This window comes from Condylostylus longicornis, unplaced genomic scaffold, assembly GCF_029603195.1.
Source record: "Condylostylus longicornis isolate FDR11 unplaced genomic scaffold, ASM2960319v2 ptg000004l, whole genome shotgun sequence".
NCBI lineage: Eukaryota > Metazoa > Arthropoda > Insecta > Diptera > Dolichopodidae > Condylostylus > Condylostylus longicornis.
The window spans coordinates 5,215,652-5,238,594 of NW_026577973.1; the positions used below are offsets into that span (position 1 = coordinate 5,215,652).

The window sequence follows — 22,943 nt, forward strand, 5'->3', positions numbered from 1 at the left end:
TCTGAAGAAACATTAAAAAATTTATATATTGGATGTTATATTAAGTATTATTTTTATCGCTCAAATTAAAAAAAAATATTATAAATATAATTTAAAAGAACGATCGTAAATTTAAGACCATAAAATTTTCCTTTTAATACATTAAATTCTCAAATACTATGCTTAAAAATTCAAAAAATAATAATGAACTTGGAAATTACTTTAAAAACTTTGCACGAGTATACACAAAATTAATGAAAATCTTACAATTATTTAATTATATGTGAACTTTTATTAAATTCTTTTATATATGTATGTACATGTAACAATACACAAATATGCCTACGTAATGTGTAGTTAAAAAAGTGACGTTTATATATGCCCTGTAAATATGTTGACTACGAATAGCATTTTTATAATGTCGTATGAGTACAAAATGTAATAGCTCAATAGACAATAGAGTTAATTATATACTTTCATCTTGAAAATAAACATTTCATATAATATGTACATAGAAATTTATAATAAGGCTTTCATTTTTAATATATCCCATATGACGAGATATCAAATAAAAAATAAACTCTTTAACTATGTATGTATAAACTTAATTTCAATGCCAAACAGCAAGGTAACAAAAAATAATTCATTTTCTGCAAATTAACAGAAGCACATATACTTTATGGTACAATATAATGTAACACAATCACACTAAGAGTTTGTGTAAAAAAAATTTTATATTGAAGAACTCAAACCAGTTTATAATTATTTTTAACTTTTTCTCAAATTTATATTCATGTAATATAACAAGAATTGCAAAGTTTTTTCAAATAAAATTTATGTGTGAGAAAAATTCTTTGTGAAATTTGTAAAAATAAAGCATAATTATATAAAGATATTGCATTAAATGTCTTTCTTATTATAATATAATATGATACCTTTATAACATAATATACACCTGTACACGTATGATATTATACACAATGTGGTTCTGTAAGGAACTCGTGTTACGCATGTAAAGCAAAATTAATGGCAATGTTGTGTTCCTTTCCTATGAAAAAAAGCAATTTGGAGTAGTTTGTATAAATAGAACATTCTACCGTATAAAAATTTAGTTATAAATGTTAAATTTAAAATATTAATTAAAAATAAAAAAGATTCGGATTTAAGGTTTATCTGTAATATATGAAAAGTGGATCGGAATAAGTTTGTGTTACTGCGGCACTATTCTTTCATATGAAAACTAATCTAGGTGGGAATGCTATAAATGATGATATATATAAGTGTACATAAAATGATCATAAGTATTTAAAAGCATTTATGGACAATAATATTTAAACCATACTTTACTTGCCAATCTCCGTAGCTAAAAATTTTGTGTGTATAAATCCTGCAAATGAGGCCAAACCCGAACGTAAATTGAGCTACCCGAACATGATTATGCTAATGGTTTGAATACTTAATGACGTCTTAAAAATAAAACTTATCTATAATTTTGATCTTTCAACTTCCAAAGTAATGCGCAAATTCATGTCATGATGACTTACATTATTTGATTCCCATATATTATTCGAGTTTTTTGTCCTATAAATTATTTTCACATATTGATTGCATATATTTTGACATTTCGACACGTTTTTGTTAAAATTTTTTCAGGCTTACCAAGATCTCACATATTATAATCATGTTCATAACACAATATACGTACATACATTTTGTAATTTAAGATTGCTAAGGCTTATTACTTTAATAAGTTTAACAAGTAAAAATGTTTTACTCGACCTAAATCAACTGAACCTGCACCTTGACAATCTAACATTATTTTTTTTCCGAATGTATAAAATTAGCTTTTGGAGTTATATGTTCCAACACTTGTTGTCTTAATTGGTTCAATTACTATACGGCTCGTCCTTGGCAGAAAAACAACTTGCAAAAGTTTGGCAATATTTGCTCTATGATCAAGTACGATCACGGACGGATATGTCTAAATTAATGCAGGATTTTACGTCGAGAAAAAATAGATATACACATATGTATACCACAGGCAATTCCTTCAAGTGGTTACAAATACCATACCAAATTTCGACTAAATAATAGCTTTATAAATAAATTCGTTATTATGTCAATCAAAATTTTCCAGATCAATGCTTTTATTTCGCGACAAATTATTATTTGTGATTTTTCATTTATAATTTTACAAAAAGTATATAGGTAAATGGCTACTCCAGTACAAAATTTTCAATTATGTTCTATATAAAAATTAGATTTATAGGAAAATGTAGTTCCAAATAACATGCCATTAGAATAATTTTTGTAAACTCTAAGTTTATAACACATATTTTTTAAACTAGAAGCAAATCTGTGGTTATAACCAAATATGTTATATAGCACTTTAAAATAAATGAAACTTTTTGTACTAAAATTAAACAATAACATTTGGTTAGAACTATTTTTTTTTTTTTCAAATATTTTTATTTAAAAATATTTCTAAGATTATTGGAAAACTTTAAAATAGCCGGTATTAATGTGTACAAATATAAATTTTGCAATAACATGTCATCAATTTAGGTAAATAAAACAATTGCTTGTCCCACAACATTTACCCATTAGAGAATACAAGCCCCATAAGAGAATATAAGTATGAATAGTAGTCGAAGAAATACCTTGCATTCTCTTGAAATTTTTTTAATTCACCTCTTTTAGTTTGAAAGTTTTAGAAAAGATTTTACAACTATTTAAAAAACTTTAATCTTTATATTTGAACTTAATGAACTCAAAATTAGTTTTTTTCATTTTAGTAAGCTTTTCCTTTGTACCATACAATAATAAAAGCTCTATTTGTCAAATTTACTACGCGTGAATGAATCAAGATATCAATTATATGAATGAATTACATTATGTACATGTGTATATTATTATTAATCCGAGTATGAGTCACAACCAATCACCTTTTTTTTTCTCCATATTAGAAATAAAATTGGTAAGTGAATCATAAATAATAATTTTTAATGCTACTAATAATAAGAACTTACATCATTGTAACGGTATGTAACAGGATATAAAATGATTACAATACATTTGGACATTCATTTAATTCACACCAATACTATTCTTATCCAAACTATATTAAACCAACGGATCCAATAGTGGTATATTAATACAATGTAAAACTAAAATATTTTTTTATAAATGACCTTATTTAAGCATTACCGAAAAAAATCTTTATCTGTATATTACATACATTATATTTGTATTTTTATCAAGGCACAATTTGTTCAAGGTCAAAACTATTTTGAGATAATATTCATATAGCTATATTTCTTTTAAGATATATCATAGTGATGAATATAATATTGTGTATAAATTAAACACATATTATATAAAATTTTCTGTTACGGGTAAGCTTAGAAAAAAAGAAAACCGCAAACAAACATTAAGTAGTTGAACAAATTAGAACATTACGTTAGAAAAATAAATAGAAACATTTCATGTTCAAGTAAATTATATCTAAAATTGGTGGGAAATATAAGAATTTGATATGGAGGTTTAATTTATGCAAACTAAAAATAATTAAAACGTTTCACAGATAAATCCCTTATTAAACACAATAAAATTTATCAAATTAATTATTGTAAATGGCGGGGTAAATTTTGTTACTTTGTTTTGGTTTGGTTACATGCTTCCCCTTTTCTTTTATTGGTTCCTTTTATTTGTTTTCGCATTTATTGGAATATTTTTTACATAATTACCCGAAATTTCATTTTAAACGAGAAAAGGTAAAGCGTATCAATTCTATGGTACTATAATACGAATGAATAATTTTAGAGAATGAAGTGTTGTATGATAATTATCACATTGATACATTGATTTATTCAAGTTTTTATTTTTTTATACAGTTATCATATAAACTCATACCATCTTTTACCGAAAATAATGACCATATGCAATTTCAGTGACATTTATTATACAAGAGCCCTAATTCTTGTTGTGCGAATTTTCAATATTAATGTCTCAGTTATTTCTGAGAAATGTATATACTTACTCAGAAAAATACTATATTTTCCATAGTTTTACATGCTCGTAGTAATAATAAAGTTGGGTCAAACCAATGGTTTGTATTGTAGCACTTTTCCCTTCAACAAGTGAAAATACTGCTTTTAAAATACAGTCTATTTTTATCCACCATTAAAATGATTTTCATTCATAAACGAAAGTATTTCTGGGATTGCATATTTTTAGGATGAACGATTTATGCAGTCTTTGAAATAAAGCAAAAATTAATAAAAAGTGGGTTTAACATAATGCTCGATTTTAAGGGTTAATTGTGTGAGTTAAGAAAAATAATAATATTTTTTAATGTCATGGAATTTACCGTTAGCTTCTTGCGTTTATAGAAATTTGAAAAAGCTTGCGGTTTCGGAAATATAAGGCGTCAAAAATTCAAATTTTACAAATTTCAAGAGGCGATAACTTGAGAGGGGGTGGAGATGGAAAAAAATTTTCCTCTAACAAAATGAAGCATTTATTAGTGTCTAAAATCCCTTAAAATTTCAAGCTCTAGAAGCTGGGGTCTAGAAGATAAACGACATCAAAAATTTGTAAAAAACGGACTTTAGATAACGGTAAATTTGAACGGCCATTTTGTTTTTCTAAAGTATAACTATAGTATACCGCGCTAGGGGAAGCAAACCACTGCCTTTCTGCGTTTGCAAAATTTGAAAAACGCTTATGGTTTCATTGCACTAAATATTTAATTTTTGGGGGGGTATAACTTCTAAAGGGGAGGAGATAGATAAAAATTTTGTTCTACGGAAATAAGTTTCTAGTAAAGATCTATGTACGTGTTAAATTTCAGCTTTCTATCTTCAAGGGTGTAGAAGTTTTGTAAACAGACAAACCGACAAACGGACGGACGGACGGACAGAGTGAAACTAATAAGCACTTTTTTTCACAAAATTTTTGGAAAAGTGCTAAAAACTGCTATGGAGGCACAAATATTGCTAATTTTGTAATTTTTTTAGAAACTTCAGTTATTTCTCTATTCTCTATTGCTGGGACGGAAAAACGTTAGTTCATAAGGGCTTTTGTTTTGATTTTTCTTTTCTTGATTCCAGGAAATTTTAACATTGAATATGGTTGCAGACAATTCTTGACAGTGACAACCATAGGTATTAGTTTATCTATTAATTATTTAATCAAGTTTTCATTTACTATGATATGCAGTATTCATAAAATCTCAGTTTATAAAATTGTCTGCATTCGTATAATGATGATTTCTTTAAAAGAAAAATACATACAAGGGCTATCGACAAAATTTGAGAATGTTTCTAAGTAAATTAAAACAGCTTAAAATTTTCCCTTGACATATTTTTAAAAAATATATGTATATACATATATTTATATATATAGAATTTTTTATGTATGTTCCACGTTTATTTAAAAATATTTTTCTACAAAAGTACAAAAAAAGAGAAAAAAAAAGAAAAAATTAGTAAATAGGACAAAAAATCTGAAATAATTGACAAAACAAATTATGTATTTACTATTTTGGGACACTAAAAGGACATTATTAACAAACTTTTGTAATATGTTCGTTATTTTTTACAACACGTCAATATTTTCCTTTTCCTAGATCTAGATATTTTCATCGATTATTTTTTTTTCCTTGCCATCTATATGTGCATTTGTGTATTTTTGTATAAAAAAGACCTTCTATAGTAAGAATGGAATTTATTTGTTTCGTTTTTTTTTTTCTTTATTTTATTTAATAATATTTGTGAAACAAGCATGTTTGTTAGGTCTTGTGTAACATAATTACATACATATGTACATAATACATAAACATAAGCATATAAAAAAACGTCCTTGATATTTTTATACCCTGCACTTCGTGAAGGGTATATTAACTTTGGTATGGAGTTTGTAACTACTTGAAGGAGTCATCTGCGGTATGGACATATATATATATTCTTGCTCAGCGTAAAATTCTGAGTCGATTTAGACATGTCCGTCCGTCCGTCCGTCCGTCCGTCCGTCCGTCCGTCCGTCCGTCCGTCCGTCCGTCCGATCGCACGATAACTCAAAAACGAATAATGCAATCGACACCAAACTTTCACAAGTTTTTTCTTTTGTGCCAAGGACGAACCCTATTGTTATTGGATTAAGTCGGACAACGGGTTCGGGTAGCTGCCATACAACTCCAAGAGTTTATTTTAAATATTTCAAAAACTAATAAAGCTATAAATATAAAATTTTGTATAAATGTGTCCAATTATATTCTACACATGCTCTAAAAATTATAATGGGATAGCTGCACCGGTTCGGGTGGCTGCCATACAACTCCAACAGCAAATTTTTTATATTCGCCAAAATAATAAAGTCAGATTCATGAAACTTGGCAGTCATGTGTCCAATTATAGGTCAAATATATTTCCAAAGTTTTGGAGGAATTGCTTGACAGATTCGGGTACCTGCCATACAACTCCATAAGCTAATTTTAAATATTTGGAAAAGTAATAAAGTCAGATTCATGAAACTTGGCAGTCATGTGTCCAATTATTGGTCAAATATATTTCTGAAGTTTTAGAGGAATCGCTTGACAGGTTCGGGTACCTGCCATACAACTCCAGAAGTTAATTTTAAATATTTGGAAAAATAATAAAGTCAGATTCATGAAACTTGGCAGTCATGTGTCCAATTATGGGTCAGACATATTTCTGAAGTTGTGGTTGAATTGCTTAACAGGTTCGAGTAGATCCCATACAAGTCTAAAAGCTTATTCTTAATATTTGGAAAAATAATAAAGTCAGATTCATGAAACTTGGCAGTTGTTTGTCCGATTATAGATCAGATATATTTGTGAAGTTTTGATGGAATTGCTTGACAGGTTTAGGTACTTACCATGCAACTCCAAAAGCTAATTTTAAATATTTTGAAAAATTATAAGGTCAGATTGATGAAACTTGGCAGTCGGATGTCCAATCATAGGTCAGACATGTCCGTGAAGTTTCTATAGAATGATCTCACAGGTTCGAGTAATTGCTACACAATAACGAAAGGTGCAGGGTATAATTCAATCGGTTTATACCGACTGAAACGTTTTTACTTGTTATTCTTCATTTTTACGTCGTTATACGTACTCAGTATTACAAATGCAAGATAAAGTTTTTTTTTTTTATACTTAACTTTGTATAGAAAAATTTTAAGAATTTAAGAATATTATCCCAGAGAATTCGAAACATAAATTTAATATTTTTTTTAAAGGAATATCGGAAAATTATATTAGAATCAATAAGATAAATCACTTTAATCAAAATACATATTATTTTGTAATCTTGTCACCAACATTTATTGTGAATGAAATTGAAAAATTAAATGTAGGACTTTGACAAAACCTGATAAGACCATTTTTAAAAAATTTAGTTAGTAACTAATGTTCTCAATTATGTAAACTCTGACAAAATTATTAGAAAATTTCCACCGAAATATTATTTTATAAGAATTTTAAGTACTGCAATTAATGATTCAGTGTATCGCTTATGTAAACTGAAATACGCAATATAATAAATAATATCTATTTAGTATTAGATTCTGTTAATTTAGTTCATTGTTAGATGGTAGCAATCTTAAATAATTTGTAGATAACGTATTAAAGAAAAATTTCAAATTCTTGAAAACTGAAAAGAATTTTAGATTTTCGATTTATTTTTAGAGATTTCGGAGATATCGTAGATTTTTGATTTGTCAAACTCCAAGTTGTCAAAACTTTAAAGTTTTTTCTTTAATCGGTGTAATTTAAAGTGAAATTTATTCAATATTTAATTTTATTATTTAAGGTATGTTATGGGTAGGATTTTTTGTTAATGTAGTTTAAATTGCATGTCGATTTCACTTTTTGTTTTCTTCCAAAGCACATTTTAAAATAAAGTCACAAGTTCCTTAGAAAAGTAAACACAGAACAAAATGTCAAAATTTATTGTTCTAAATTAAAGTAAAAATTAAAATAATGATTAACATACACAAATGTGAAATAGAATTTCAATATTTTCTAAGAATATCTGCATTATGTTGATTTATATGTACTAATGACGATTTTATTCCCAATTTCCAGAGTGACCACACATTACTTTGCTTTTATAACCCATTTTTAAACATTTTACTACCTAGTACACCATTCTTACTTTTATATAAGAGCATTTAGAAAAAACCAGATTAATAATAAAGGGAAATTTGTACTCAATTTTATTTCTCTATTTTATATTGGATTATATTTAAAAAGAATTTAAAATTGCATAACAAAAGAATTTACACTTTTATTTAATTTTCAACTTAATGTGTGTCAGTATATGGGTATACCTAAATATTTCGATACATGCATGTTACTTTTATAATGAAATTATATTGAATTTTTATGACAAACTTTTCTTATTTTAGCTAAACTGAAAATAATTAAATGTTAAAAGGTTAAATTCCTTTCATTATAACGTTCCTGTATATATTTTAATTAATTTACCTTATGGTATACAGTAAAAAATAAAAGAAATAAAACATGAAAGTTGGAGTTTTTTTCTTCAAATCCAATTAAAAAAATTCCACGAATTAAGGTTGATTTTGTGTGATTACCTCAAAAATTGTAAAAAGAAAATACGAGAGACAAAAAAAAAAAAAAACTTATTTGAAATTACTCAAAATATTTGCGCTGTCTGCATTTAAATTCTCACAAATTAATTCGCAAAATATTTCGAATTCTAGCTTTTATTTTATACTTACTTACGAACAAATTCAAGATGAATTCCAATATTACGTTATGACTACAAATTACGATTTCCTTTTTTTTTTTTTATTAATTTAAACTTTTTTCTTTTATTCATTTTATTTAGATTAAAAATTAGTTCTTAATGAAAGACTTGGAAAATTATATTTGATTGCAAAGAGAAATAAGAACAAAATTTTATGATTAGTTATTTAAAGAGACAATAAAAAATTTAGTATTAAATTAAATTTTTTTTTAATGATTGTAATGAAAGAAATACCAAACCTTCTAACTAAAGTAAATATTTTCGAATTTTTATTACATATTGTGTATATTTTTATTTTCTACACGTTTATAGAGTGATTTCAATTTTACTAAAAGCGAAAGGCATTACAAAATTTTATTAAATATTCGAGCGGCTTGAACCAAGACTGTTATGAATTTCATTGTGTTTCTTATTCTTTAAAATATTGATATAATAAAAACTGAGTATTAAGTCATTTATAATGTATACGTTACAATTAAATTTTTTTGGCGTTTTCCATTGTTTTTATTAGGCAATACTATTTAATCTACATTACGACTAACGGGAAATAATCTACAAAGGACCGTTAGGGAAAATAATCTACGTAACGCAAAGTTGTTACAAATTTAAAATTTTAAACATTATTTTAACATAGAAATATTTATTCGCGTTAAAGAGCTTTGATTAATTAAATTACCAGCCCTAAAGAAAGAAGTATGAAAATTTACTGAATAAAGATGAATTTTCATTACAAGTAAATTTAGCTTAAATTTAATTGATTTGTAACTTTTATACTTTTTATAAATCTGAAATAAATCTGAATTTTAAAGTGAATTGAATAGAATGAAAGTAATCTACTTTTAAAAGCAAAGATTCGCAATTTTACTTCTTTTAATATTTTCATGATTTCTACATTTTGTTTGATATTATGCATTTATTAGGGGAATAATGCTGTAAAAACCTTCAGAAATAACACAACTTACAAATTAACAATGAGAATATAATTTATAACGTAATATTTTTATGTCAAAAATTAGTTGGTTCAATGTACGGAACATCGCTATTAATGTATTGATGACTGGACATTAAAGGACTAAAATTGTAATTATAGCGACATTAAATATAAGCAAAAAAACTAAAATCAATTTATACTTTGAGCTAAATAGAATTTTTTCTATTGCTCTTAGAAATACAAAAATTAAAATTTATGTCCTCTTTTATACACGTAGTGCAATATTATGTAAATATACACAATTATTTATTTATTAAAATGTTCACAGCTCTTGAATTTAAAAGTTTTTAATATTTTTTTTTTTAAATTCTTTCTACTTCCTTAAATTATTCAAAGGTTATTCAATTATAACTACCATAATAATATTGATTTTTTCCTGTTTACGAGGTTTAATGAGTAGAAATGATTTTAATTATGTACACTGTACACACATATTTTTTTTTTTTAATTTTCTTTTATGAAGTTGTGATCTCTTACGCGTTTGATTGTACGCATACTTACAGCATAATTTCGTTAAAGTACTTCTTTCTTATCTGTAGAAAAGATTTTAAAAAAGTATGTGAATATATGAGTTGTATAAGTCACTAGATACGTTTTGTTTTAATATCATATTTAATTTCTAGATTTTCTAATTTGTTTTCTCTACAAAATCACTTCATTTTTTTAATTGTAACAATATCCGCTTTTAATACTACATGCTATAACACTTTTTATCTTTTAAAAGAAAATCTCTTTATTATGGGCTTATCCTTTAAGTAAAAGAAGGAAACATATAGACACATAATGGCGTCTATATAATATTTTAATGAAAATTAACGATAGTGATTCATATCATACATATTATAGTACATTATATATAATAACATAAATATGTAGCTCAAGGATATAATATTATAAATTATACTGAAATAGTATATAAAAAAAAATCTAAAAATAACTATGGTTCGTCTAACATTCTAAATATAGACAGTGTTCAATCATTATTTAATTTTATGTGAATTTTTTTAAAGTTTGTTAAGGAGTTTAAAAGTATTTTGCTGGATTTCAAAGTTAATAGAATATAGACAATGAGAAAGAAGTTGTAGGGTTTAATAAATGCTTATACCCATACAAATTTACATTCTTATATTTTCAAAAAAACTAACAATGGAGTTTATCAGATCAGTTGTAGGAGAAGTATCTATACGCTCCAACAATATGCGGAAGCCGGAGCGAACAAAGTTTCTTTATCATTAAAATGTTAACATTCTTTAATATCTCCTAAAATCTCTTGATATATTTATTACACTTTATATTTTTTCATGTTAATGTCTTCTTACATATAGTACGTCCTTTTCTCGTTTTATACACTCACTTAGAGTATGACAACCATATCATGTCAAATAATAAAATAAAATTTATTTTACCCTAAAAATTTTAACTTTACAAAATAAATTTACCGAAAATTTCACATCAATTCTTTCAATATAAGATTCTTTCAATATATTTATTCAATATAAGATTGAATAAATTTAAATTATAGAACACATTGAAATCATTTAAATAAAATTTTAAATATTTTTACATCATTTATCTTCGTTTCGTTCAATAAATAAAATTTTCTTGAATTTCTATAAAACCACAATAAATAAATTCAAATTGACATTAAAAGTTACATAATGGCATTTAGATGTGAACTGTTGTGTGGCATGTGAATCAAGTGATTTTTCATATTATATGTATAAGGTAAAAATTAAGATATTTTCAAAATGTTGCTACCCCTTTTTATGTAATAATTATTGATATTGAACCATGTACATATGTACATATATATTACACTGTTGTCATTGTATAATCACTTTATAATATTTAATTGGCTATGCATTAGTATTACTTTTCACTCATGTGTTTATTATAGATAAAAATTGTATTACGAGAATTAAATAAAAATATCACAATTTATTGAAGCAAGAGGATTGAGCATAAACATTATAGAAAATTAAAGTTGTCAATCATAATTATTAAAATTTGAACAGTAAATTAAGCAATCAGAAATTTATATAGTGAGAAAATTTCAAAATAGACAGATAATGTGTAAAAATTTAGTGTTAAAATTTATTTGTAAATTTATAATGATAAATTTCTTAACATACCTACAAATATAGGTTGTTTTCTAATATTTACATGTATTGCAGCAAATGATATTAATAACGAAGTACCTATATTTTATATAACGAAGTATCTATATTTTATATATTTATTTCTTCATAGCCAATATTTAACTATACTTCCCTTATGAAGTTAAAAAATGGCTATTATTAACATTTTTGAGTATTTCTGTTTCATTTTTCAAATTGTCTTACTAAATATAAGTCTGATTAAATCTAAGAATTTTGTGTGCAATTAAGAAATTGCAGACTAGGGTCTTCTAAACCATTCACTCTTATGGTCATATTGATAACTCCAATAAGATTCACAAACTAAACTCAGGTAAGTTGTACGGTTATTATATGAGCTAAAGCTAGCAAAATTATTAAATGTGTTTATTGTATCTAAACATTTTTGACAACAACCAAAACCACCTATCGCGACCATCGGATCTGCATACCAAAGGGATTCTGGTGATCAGAATAAACTGGTCAGTGACAACAACATGAACATAAATATCAGAGCCCACATTAATCACTCCGGGCGTCTCTATTTATGAGAGATTTTCAATAAAAAAATATTCAAATTCTGAAATATTTTAAATTATCCTATTTTTTTTATAATTGTAATATGAATTTGTAACAGAATCTTGATATGACGACGGCTTTAGCGTACAATATTGTTCTGCACTAACATGTAAAACTTTACATAATTTTATATTTTTGCTATACAGTATATCTAATATATAATTTTGAGTCCAATTAAATACAGATTTCGTTCTGAAAACAAATTATTTTCTCTCTATTTTAATAGCATTAAACTAAATTGTTATTTTTATTATTATTACACTTTACTTATTTTACATTATTCTTATTATTATTTGCAGACATTAAATTACATTTGAAAATAAAAAGAAATAAAATTTATTATTATCCATTAACTTTAATAAAATTTCATTTGTAGTAAAGTAATTCATCAATATTAGTTGTGACACCATTTAATTATTATTTTTTTTAATATTTTTCTTCTTATAGGTCAGTACACAATATTGGAATATTTCACTTCTTAACAGCTGGCGTTGTCTACTATAATTTATGCAAGTATGATGCATATTGATAATTGTCTTGGTATGTATTTACTTATTATTTGATGCATTATTTTAAGCACGTACTTATAGTTTATGGCAAAGAATGTTGAAAATAAATATTAGATTTTTAATATTAATTATGACTGAATAAACAATTTAACAAAATACGGTAATATTTTACTTAGGCTTTAATTTGGAATTTCGTTTAGAGATGGCGTACAATTACCAATGGTGAAAAATACAAATACATAGGTATTTTGTTCCAAAAACATTGTGCAAATCAAGGTAGATTCAAACAGTATATAAACATAATAAAACAGTGCGAGGTTAATGGTAAACTAAGACTGTATAAACTTAATATTACAGCGGTTTTAATTTAATTGCAGTTATGATAATGCTATTAAAAGTTGAAATGAAAAAGCAAAAATACGCAAAATTTCATTATAAAGAATTTTGCCGCCTATACTTTACCATTTTACAAAACTCATCAATTCACCTCCTTATTTTAATGAAATTTTAACAATAACGCATATTAAGGTGTTTTTTTTACAAATTTTTCTAATGAAATATGTACAGTGGACCCAATACTCGTTAAAGTGAAAAACGAGTTTACTTGGTTTTGATTCAATATGATTTTCCTTCAGAATTCTGCTTAACACAAGGTGGAATTTATCAATATTATATTTGTTATTGTTGTTAAGAAAAAAAATACTTATATCAATCTATGCTCAAATGTGTTCTCAGTTTTTTATCGGTTAATCTATACCCATATGAAGTTTTGAAGTGAAAGACTTATAATCTCACTTACATAAATTATATATGTACTATTTAACAAGATTTACTTCGAAATTTATTAACACAATTCAATTAATTATACTAAATTCTCTTATTATTGTATACAATTAAATGATTGAAAATTCTACTTTTGTTTGTTAGTTGTCTCGTTAGCATAAAGTTTCAATTAGGACTTATACAAAATACTGACTATGTTGCATAAGGAAGATGTACAGATGTTATGCTACTCTTACAACCATGTGATGCTCTTTGTTTTTAATTGGATCTTTAAATATTTGATTTTAACCACAAATTTAAACATATTTTCGAACAGATTAAAGATAAATTCTTTCTAATTTTTTTTTTTTGTAATTACGGCTTTTTGCACTTTTGTTTATAAATTTGAAATTACTTAAAATGAAATTGAACGAATTTGACCGAAATCTAATAACTAAATATTAATAATTTAATGTGTAGGTAAAGTTAGAACAGTAAAAATGAATTTCGACAATTTTAATTTGTAACAGAAAAAGTAATACCTATTAAGAACAAATTGAAATTTACTTATGACTTCCAAGTATTTCAATTTTAAATTGGTTGAACAAAAATCGGAACTAATGATAAAATATTATTATTATGACGCTATATTACAGTAATTAGACTGAAACAGTATATATCAAAATGAAAATGGTAATTTTTTCCATGAAAAAAAAATTGGAAGCAAAAAATTTGTTTATGCCACTTAATTATATTCTTTAATACTAAAACATTGAGAAAGAAATATTGAATTGAAGGAAAGAGAATTTCCAGATGGTTTCAATACAACCGTAATTTAATAGAATTTTTTTTTTATTTTGAAAATTATAAATATGCACGTTCCATTATCATCAATCAATTAGTTAAGCTGTCAAAATGTGTGACTAAGGCTCCCCGACAAATGAAATAAAAATATGTAATTTGATATTTTCATTTGTTTTTCTTCTTTTCGCTTTTTTTTTTTTTTGATACTTAATGTTGTTTCTTTTGGAATTCTTTTCAAATGATTACTGAATGCTCTATGTAAAATAAATTAGTTTCACGTATTAGGTATAACAGAGGTAATGAGGTTACCATGCAATATGAGTTGTGACTGAAGTTAACTGAAAAATAAAAAATATTTAGAATTATTGAGTATAAAAAATAAAATGTATAATACTTACTGAATATTTTAATTAAATATTTTTTAATTAATATGAAAATTAATTACTGAAAAAATTATTAATGAAAGCTTGAAGATATTTAAGAAGTAATTTTATTATAACTCTTTGGTCGGAATATTGAATAATTTCCAGATTATTATAACACGCGACTTAAATTTAAATTATTATGTTAAAGATAAATAAATATTTTAATATATTTTAGTCCAATATTAACGACTTCTTCTCTTGTGCCATAATGAACTTGAAAACTTTTCATATTATGACTTTATTATTCTGCAAGAATAGATATTACGCGATTTTGTAGTTTTTCTCAACGCATTATTCTGCTGCAAAGTGACGGTAAAGTGAACAGTTTAAAAGAAGTTAACAAAAATTGTAATTTGTAAATGATCCACAATACTTTAGTAGTATTCACAACAATTTTTACTACAATTTTTTTTAAAGTCGTATGAAACTTTAATCTTCTCTAAATATTTAACTAATTCTTCTCTACAATTTATATTTAATATTTAAGAAAATGTTAGAAAGCCTCAATAGCTCCTCAAATGTATCGAATGTTATTTTTGGAGATTTATGCTGCAAGAGCAAAACTTTTTATATTCTAGAAATTAATTATAAATGTTGAAACCTAAGTTTTGAGTATTTTTTTCACAATTTTTAAGTTTTTATTGACCCAAATTCAATCTTGTGTCGACTTCAATCAGAGAAACTTAAATGTACAAATTCATGTTGATGTTTTTTTTATAAATTACAAACTTGCTTCTATTTCTTTTTAATTTTTACTTTTTATTTATTGTTTAATAAGGCTGAACCAACCATATCTAATTGAAAATTTGTTTTGGTAATTTATTTAATTATTATTACAATTATATTCAAAATATTTCGATTAATAAATTTAAAAATGCTGTCATATTCATCAGAGTTTTTATTCTTGATTTTGATTATGTATGTATGTATATATTTATAAAGTAATAATAAAAAACATTTTGTTAATGGATGTTAGCAGAAAAATGTGATTGAATTAAGAGCGTTTTTTCATCTTTAATTTTTGATAATTTTGGTTTTTTGTACATTTTATTTATTTCTTATTTGTTGTAAAATACCTCAACAATGAAATACCACATCTGTTATGATCGCCTCCAGAATTTGTTCTAGATTTTTTTTTTGGAAAAATATTTTACATTTCGAAAATTGGAAATTATATCCGGCATTAAAAATTAAATAAACATGTTGAAATTCCTGTACAGTTTTAACTTAAAACCTATACAATAAAATTTCTTTGTTTTGAATAATAAAGCAAGAACGATCATTCTGATGGAAATCTGCGCAATTTATATAGTTTTGTTTCCAACATCCATCGATAAATATGAGGCATAGTAAAGGGCTTAAAGAGCTTAAGGCTTTCAGAAACTGTTTGTTTGAAGTCCCCATCTTTTTCAGAGCGGAAGCTATAATCAAAAAAACCTGGAAAGTAAAAATTTCGTGAAAATTCGTTAAAATCCCTGGAACTCAGAAATCCTTGAGATTCGGCACCCAGTCCGGAACAAATGTTTTACCTATTTTCGATATTCTAACCAATGGAATATGTTGTTGTATACCTTTCAGAATCACTCTGTATATTTAAATAAAGAGCTAGTGTCCAAAACCTTATTAAATAGCTTTGTTATTATTAAAGAATTTAATTTGAGCATAAGAGTAAAAGTAGCTTTTAAAATAGCAAAAAGAGAACAAGAAAATTTCTTCTTTATTCAGGAAATGAAATTGATTTAAAAATGTCCTTTGAAAAAAATTTTAATTCCGATATTCTCGCAAAGTATACCAAAAAACCACAAACAATTTTTATACAAAAGAATAAAACATCAATGAATCATTGAATTAACACGCTATTTTCCTTTTTTTTATGCTTTTTTGCAGTTTTGTTCAGTGCATATATTAAGTAGATAGTAGGCGCATCAGATTTTATTTTTTCAATAAAATCATGTTCCTATTGATTCACTACCACGTAAAGAATTTTAATAAAGTTTCGTTACCATCAAATTGTGATTCAAAATTTAATATGAACAACCAAAAAAGCAAAAAAATAAAATAAAAAAAAATTAAAAATTTTGCTTTATACTTGTTTTTGTCCCAGTATCCTTTTAAGTTTTTTTTTGCGTTTTTTTTTCGAAACAGAAAAAACAAACTACAACGTGTTCGAGTACGAATAAAATTTCAAATCCAATACTCTATAAAAGCAAAAATTTTATTTTTTATTCACTAAAATTTCTAAAAAATCTTTAAAAAGCCGAAAAGAATGCGGCAACTTATACAAATCGATATATCTAGAATAAAAATTTGTTGCAAAAGTATACACAAAAAATCTTCAAATTAATTCAGATCAGAAAAATATAATCTTTTGACGTCATATATTATGATATCACCCTGCATCGTGAATACAATAAAAATGCCAAAAATGAAATTTAAAGCTATGTATTTGTAGTTGTGTTCACTGATTTGATTCTCAATTCAATTTCATTTCGGATTTTTTTTTAAATCCTATAACTGATTTATGTAAAAAAAAAAAAAATAATCTCATTTCATTTTAGAAAAATAGGAATGTTAGTTTTATAAAAAACAAATCCACACTTTGACAAAAAATGCAGCTGTATACAGGAATTGTAACATGAAATTTGTTATCATAAAATAAAATGTAGATATATGTATTATATATTTTAAAGAATGTTTTGAACCCTTATACAATAACACAAATATAATTGCCTTTCGAATCTAGAATTTGTCTCAAAACTCAAATTTGAGTTAAATAAAAACAAGTAAGTTGTTTAAATATATATATATATATATATATAGAGAAATTTGAAGCAATTAAAAAAAAATTTCAAAATTATACTACTTTTACCTATATTGTAACGATATACATAATACAGCCACCTGAAATTACTGGTATTTCTGTCGACATTATTTTCACTTTGGTAATACATTGTTATGTAATTTCATTATGTCATATATTTTAATATTTGAAAATTAACCTAAAGTTAATATCAGTTCAGTACCATAGAAATTATATTGCAGAAGGGAATTCATAAATTCCTTTTTTAGAGTGGAATTTTCACAAACTCCTTTTTGCTGCCATGTGGAATTTATCAACAACAATGCATATAATTAACCCAGCAAAATGATAACGAAATTATCCACGATATATGAACGAAAATAAAATATATTTTTCGATGTCGACTTTTAGTTGATTTTCTTTTTAGCACTTTTCCAAAAAAAATTTGAAAAAAAGTGCTTATTAGTTTCACTCTGTCCGTCCGTCCGTCCGTCCGTCTGTCCGTGTGTCTGTTTACAAAACTTCTACACCCTTGAAGATAGAAAGCTGAAATTTAATACGTACATAGATCTTTACTAGAAACTTATTTCCGTAGAACAAAATTTTTACCTATCTTCCCCCCTCTTGAAGTTATCTTCCCCCCCCAAAACCCTAAAAATGGTCTTTTTTAACTTTTGCAAACGCAGAAAGGCAGCGGCTTGCGGTATACTATAGGTAAAGTTTAGAAAAACAAAATGGCCGTTCAAATTAACCGTTATCTAAAGTCTTTTTTTTCCAAATTTTTGATGTCGTTTTTCTTCTAGACCCCAGCCTGTAGAAACTTGAAATTTTAGAGGCTTTTAGACATTAACAAATAGTTCATTTCGTTAGAAGAAAATTTTTTTCCATCTCCACCCCTTCTCAAGTTATCGCCTCTTTAAATTCGTAAAATTTGAATTTTTGACACCCTATATTTCCGAAACCGCAAACTTTTTCAAATTTCTATAAACACAGAAAGCTAACGGTAAATTCCATGACATTAAAAAATATAATTATTTTTGTTAACTCACATAATTAAATCTTAAAATCGAGCATTATGTTAACCCCTCTTTTTATTAATTTTTGCTTTATTTCAAAGACTGCATAAATCATTCATCCTAAATATATGCAACCCTAGAAATAGTTTTGTATATGAATGAAAATAATTTTAATAGTGTGATAGATATACATAGATTGTTTTTAAAAGCAGAATTTTCACTTGTTGAAGGGAAAAGTGCTACAATACAAACCATTGGTTTGACACAACTTTATTGTAAAATATACTCACAATGTGTCTCAGTATACCAACGAAAATTTTTGAAAATAAAGAGGAATTCGAAATAATTGAATACCGGCAAGAGTTTACACAATCTATTTAAAATATCGAAGGCTTTTTGTGAAAACTGTTCATCTAATATTTTAAAATTTTTTCTTATGTTACGAGTACATAATATATGGAAAGGGTTTTCCCTATAAGGTCTCGATGATAAACACTATTAACAGAATTTTGCAAAAAAAAATATGCATTATAATTATTACAATATTGTTTCAAATAGTCATTCGAACTGTTAACCATGGCTGGGTTCATTTTCAAAAATGATTTTGAAATATGAATAATCAAAAGTTGATCCTTAAACTCCAGTAATTTGTTTTATCGTAATTTTGAATTATTATGAATAAAATATGATAAAAATCTTTTTCCTGTTTTTAATGACTTACTTTATTATTGTAATTTTCTGTAAACCTCATAAGGTTCTCTTTGTTTTATGTAAATGAAAAAAACCAAATTTAAACCAAAAATAAATACAATTACAAAAAAAAATTTAAGTTTTTTAATTATATTTTCATTTTTTTTCTCTTTCTTAATTGTCATTTTGCTGGTGGATTCCCATATAAATGCAACTACTGAAAAAATAATTATACATTTTCAGCAGTTAATTACAGTTACGTCAATCATGCATTTAAATTAAAGGATATAAAATAAGAGCCCTATATATGCATACATACATACCTGTCAGTAACGTATGCATCAAATATAAAAGAATTCTTGTTTTGGGTTTCATCAATATTCTCTTGAATTCTTTTATTCTGTAAAAACGTTATGAAATATACGTATATTGTATACTTATTGGACAAGTGGTCATTCAGTGTCTTGCACTTTTCTCAAAATAAAACATAAAAAAAAACAATTACACAAAAATAATATATCGTGAGATTTGACGGCTGATGATAGCGAATGTATCAGCCTTGGAATGGTATTCTGGTGTAACATAGTAAAACAGGTAAAAGTCAATACATTTTTTGTAAATTCTGTAATGAAACATACGTAAGTAATTATATTTTCTTTATATTCCTGTATAAGAAATTTTTAAAATGATTTTCTTAATTTCTTTTGTATTTACAAGTACAAAAATTGTTTACCAATTGAGCGACATTTTTGTTGAACAACAATAACAACAATTTCTTTTATTAAATCAAAAGTAAATTTGAACAAAAAACAATTAGATTTAAATTAGATTTAAAACCTGGACTGAATCTCTTTTTACTAATTTGAATTAATTTATAAATTTCTAACAAACTAAAGTTTAGAGAAGCTCATAAAATGAAAAATTATCTAACACCAGTCTACACTGTGCTCTAAACTCTAACCAAATTTTTATGTAACGTAATACTTTCAAAATATTATATTTCAAACCAAAAATATTGTTGTAATTTATTTCTGAAAATATTTAATTTTTTAAAAAAATGATTCAAATGATTGTGTCATACCCCATTATAAAAGAAAACAATCTGATGTAAACAAGATATATCCGACCATGAGGTTCTTTTTGTACCTTTTAAACGCTTCCTTCAAATTTTAAGGACACTAACAAGCTGTTTGTAAGCATACCTAGCAAAATGAAGTTTTGGCTCTTAGAGAAGATTCACTTTGCTTCTACAGAGAATTCTTCGCAGAATTTCAAATACAAAATTTCAAGAAATTCCGTAACTTGTTCCTAAGATATGATAAAAAGTCGGTTCCCAATTCCGTTTCCGAGTCCTGATCTATTCAAAAATTTTATAGATTCCTCGCTTTAACACCTCGAATTTTATTATTAAATTTCAAGAAAATTGTTAATTATTTCTCTTTATATGCGCAACAATATAAAATCGGCCCGTAAAAACGTCCAGTTCTCGAGGCCTGATATATCCTCAGAGTTAATACAGTTTATACACCCTTCCCTCCTATGAAGAAATGCGTTTGCACCAAAAACCCGATGTGCGAAATTTTGTAAGATCACATTATCCTCCTTACTGTATGCAATAAAATCGGTAAAAAATACTGAAAGACACAAAAAGCCACATAAAAATTTCAATAAACATACAACATAAAAATACAATAATACAAATTAACGCAAAAGTGTCATGCACCAGAAAAAATGTTTCTATACTAACAATTTTTAAAATAAATAAAATTATATTTTGCACATTATTTCTTATATTTAGTATTATTTCTCATTTTTGGGGAAAAGATAGCCCGATGACGTGAAAACTCAAACTAAATATTAATGAAATACCAAAAGTAAACCTTCTTTTTTTAAATGATAAGAAAAATAAATATATTTCAATGTTAGCATTTGCCTCTCTCTTCTTTATTTTTTTGTTTGATTCTATTAAATTTTCTGTGCATATACCAATTTAATTTTTGTTTTTTGTTATACGCGTATATACATATATTTAAAAAAGATTTTTATTGTGAAAAGATCAGAACTTTTGGGAAAATTTAAAACAATAAACCATTATTTTGTTACCCTATTTTCCCATATATAAATACCGAATTTTTCTTAAAGATCAGGAAAAAATAAATAATAATACAAAAACTTAAATGAAAAGCTGAAGTAAAAGTAAAAATCTTAGAAAACTGAGCTCTTCTAAAGACGCCAAAACAAAAATAAATACACTAAGGGATCCTGGAACAAAACAACACAATGAAAACGAAACAAACTAGAATTAAATATTAAACCTCTAAAGTATTCTTTTTTAGAATTTTAAGAAGGTAAGACAACAAAATACAAAAAAACAAAAACACTGAACACAAACATTCACGTTAATAACAAACAAAAAAAAAAACACGAAAATTCGAAAAAAAGAGGCAAAATAAACGCTTACATTTAAAAAACAAACCAAAGAAAGTAAAACAAAAGTGAGGACCCTCAAAGCCAAAACAAAAAAAAAGAAACAAAAGAGAAGATAACTCATACCATAAATTCAATAAGATGATGAAGGCATAATAATATTATACTAAAAAAAGCAAAAAAAAAAAACAACAAAAAGTACATCTTTTTCACCAAATTAAACACCTGCGAACAGTTATAATATGATTTACACCAAAATTTTTCAAAATGGTGCAAAAAAAAAAAAGAATATAAAATAAGTAGCAAAGAAATAAAGAAAAAAATAAATATTAAATCACAAAATAAAACAATAAAGAAGAATTTAGAAAACAAAATAAAAAAATCTGAGGTGATCAGCACATAACCGATTTTTAGATTTTCGTTTAGTGCCATCCAAATTTCTTGCAAACTTCACCAGTTAGAATCGGTAATAACCAGAGCTCACATTTAATGATATTTGAATGTTAAATATCAAAGAAATTGGTTGATTATTTCTCTTCATACACGCAAAAATGTTAAATCGGCCCGGAAAAAGGTCCAGTTTCCGAGGTCTGTTATATCCGTATATTAATCCGTGACAAAGGCTTATTAATCCGTGACATAGTCAAAATAAGCTTATATATAAAATTTCATCAAAATCGGTTCAACCAAACTTGAGATGCACACTGCACAGAATACAAAAGATAAACCTAGAGACCGAAATCTCTCTAAAAATATTTTATTTGCGCTTCCCTACAATAGAGAAAAATTTTGCTATCGAAAATTCGACGTCCGAAATTTGGTGCTACCACATAACCTTCCTTATTGTATGTAAGGCGGTCGGTTAAAATGAAAAATATTTGCTTAAAAAAAAGGATACCCCAATATAAAATGCATTACAAAAACTTTAAACACAACACAACTCTACTCACAAAATGATCATTGTAAAATGAGAAAATTTTTCATATTTTCTATTCTTTCTCTGGGCGATTCTCTTGGAAATTGTGATGAAA

General features: G+C 25.6%; 1 long non-coding RNA gene across 2 annotated transcripts in view; it reads left to right on the top strand.

The window, feature by feature from the left end:
* Window positions 1-12,916: 12,916 nt before the first annotated feature.
* Window positions 12,917-22,943, top strand: part of LOC129611053 (uncharacterized) — a 112,234-nt gene continuing 102,207 nt past the window's right edge. For both annotated transcript variants that reach the window (XR_008697118.1, XR_008697117.1), the window contains exon 1: window positions 12,917-13,019. This is a non-coding gene — a long non-coding RNA (uncharacterized LOC129611053). The remainder of the gene's footprint in view (window positions 13,020-22,943) is intronic.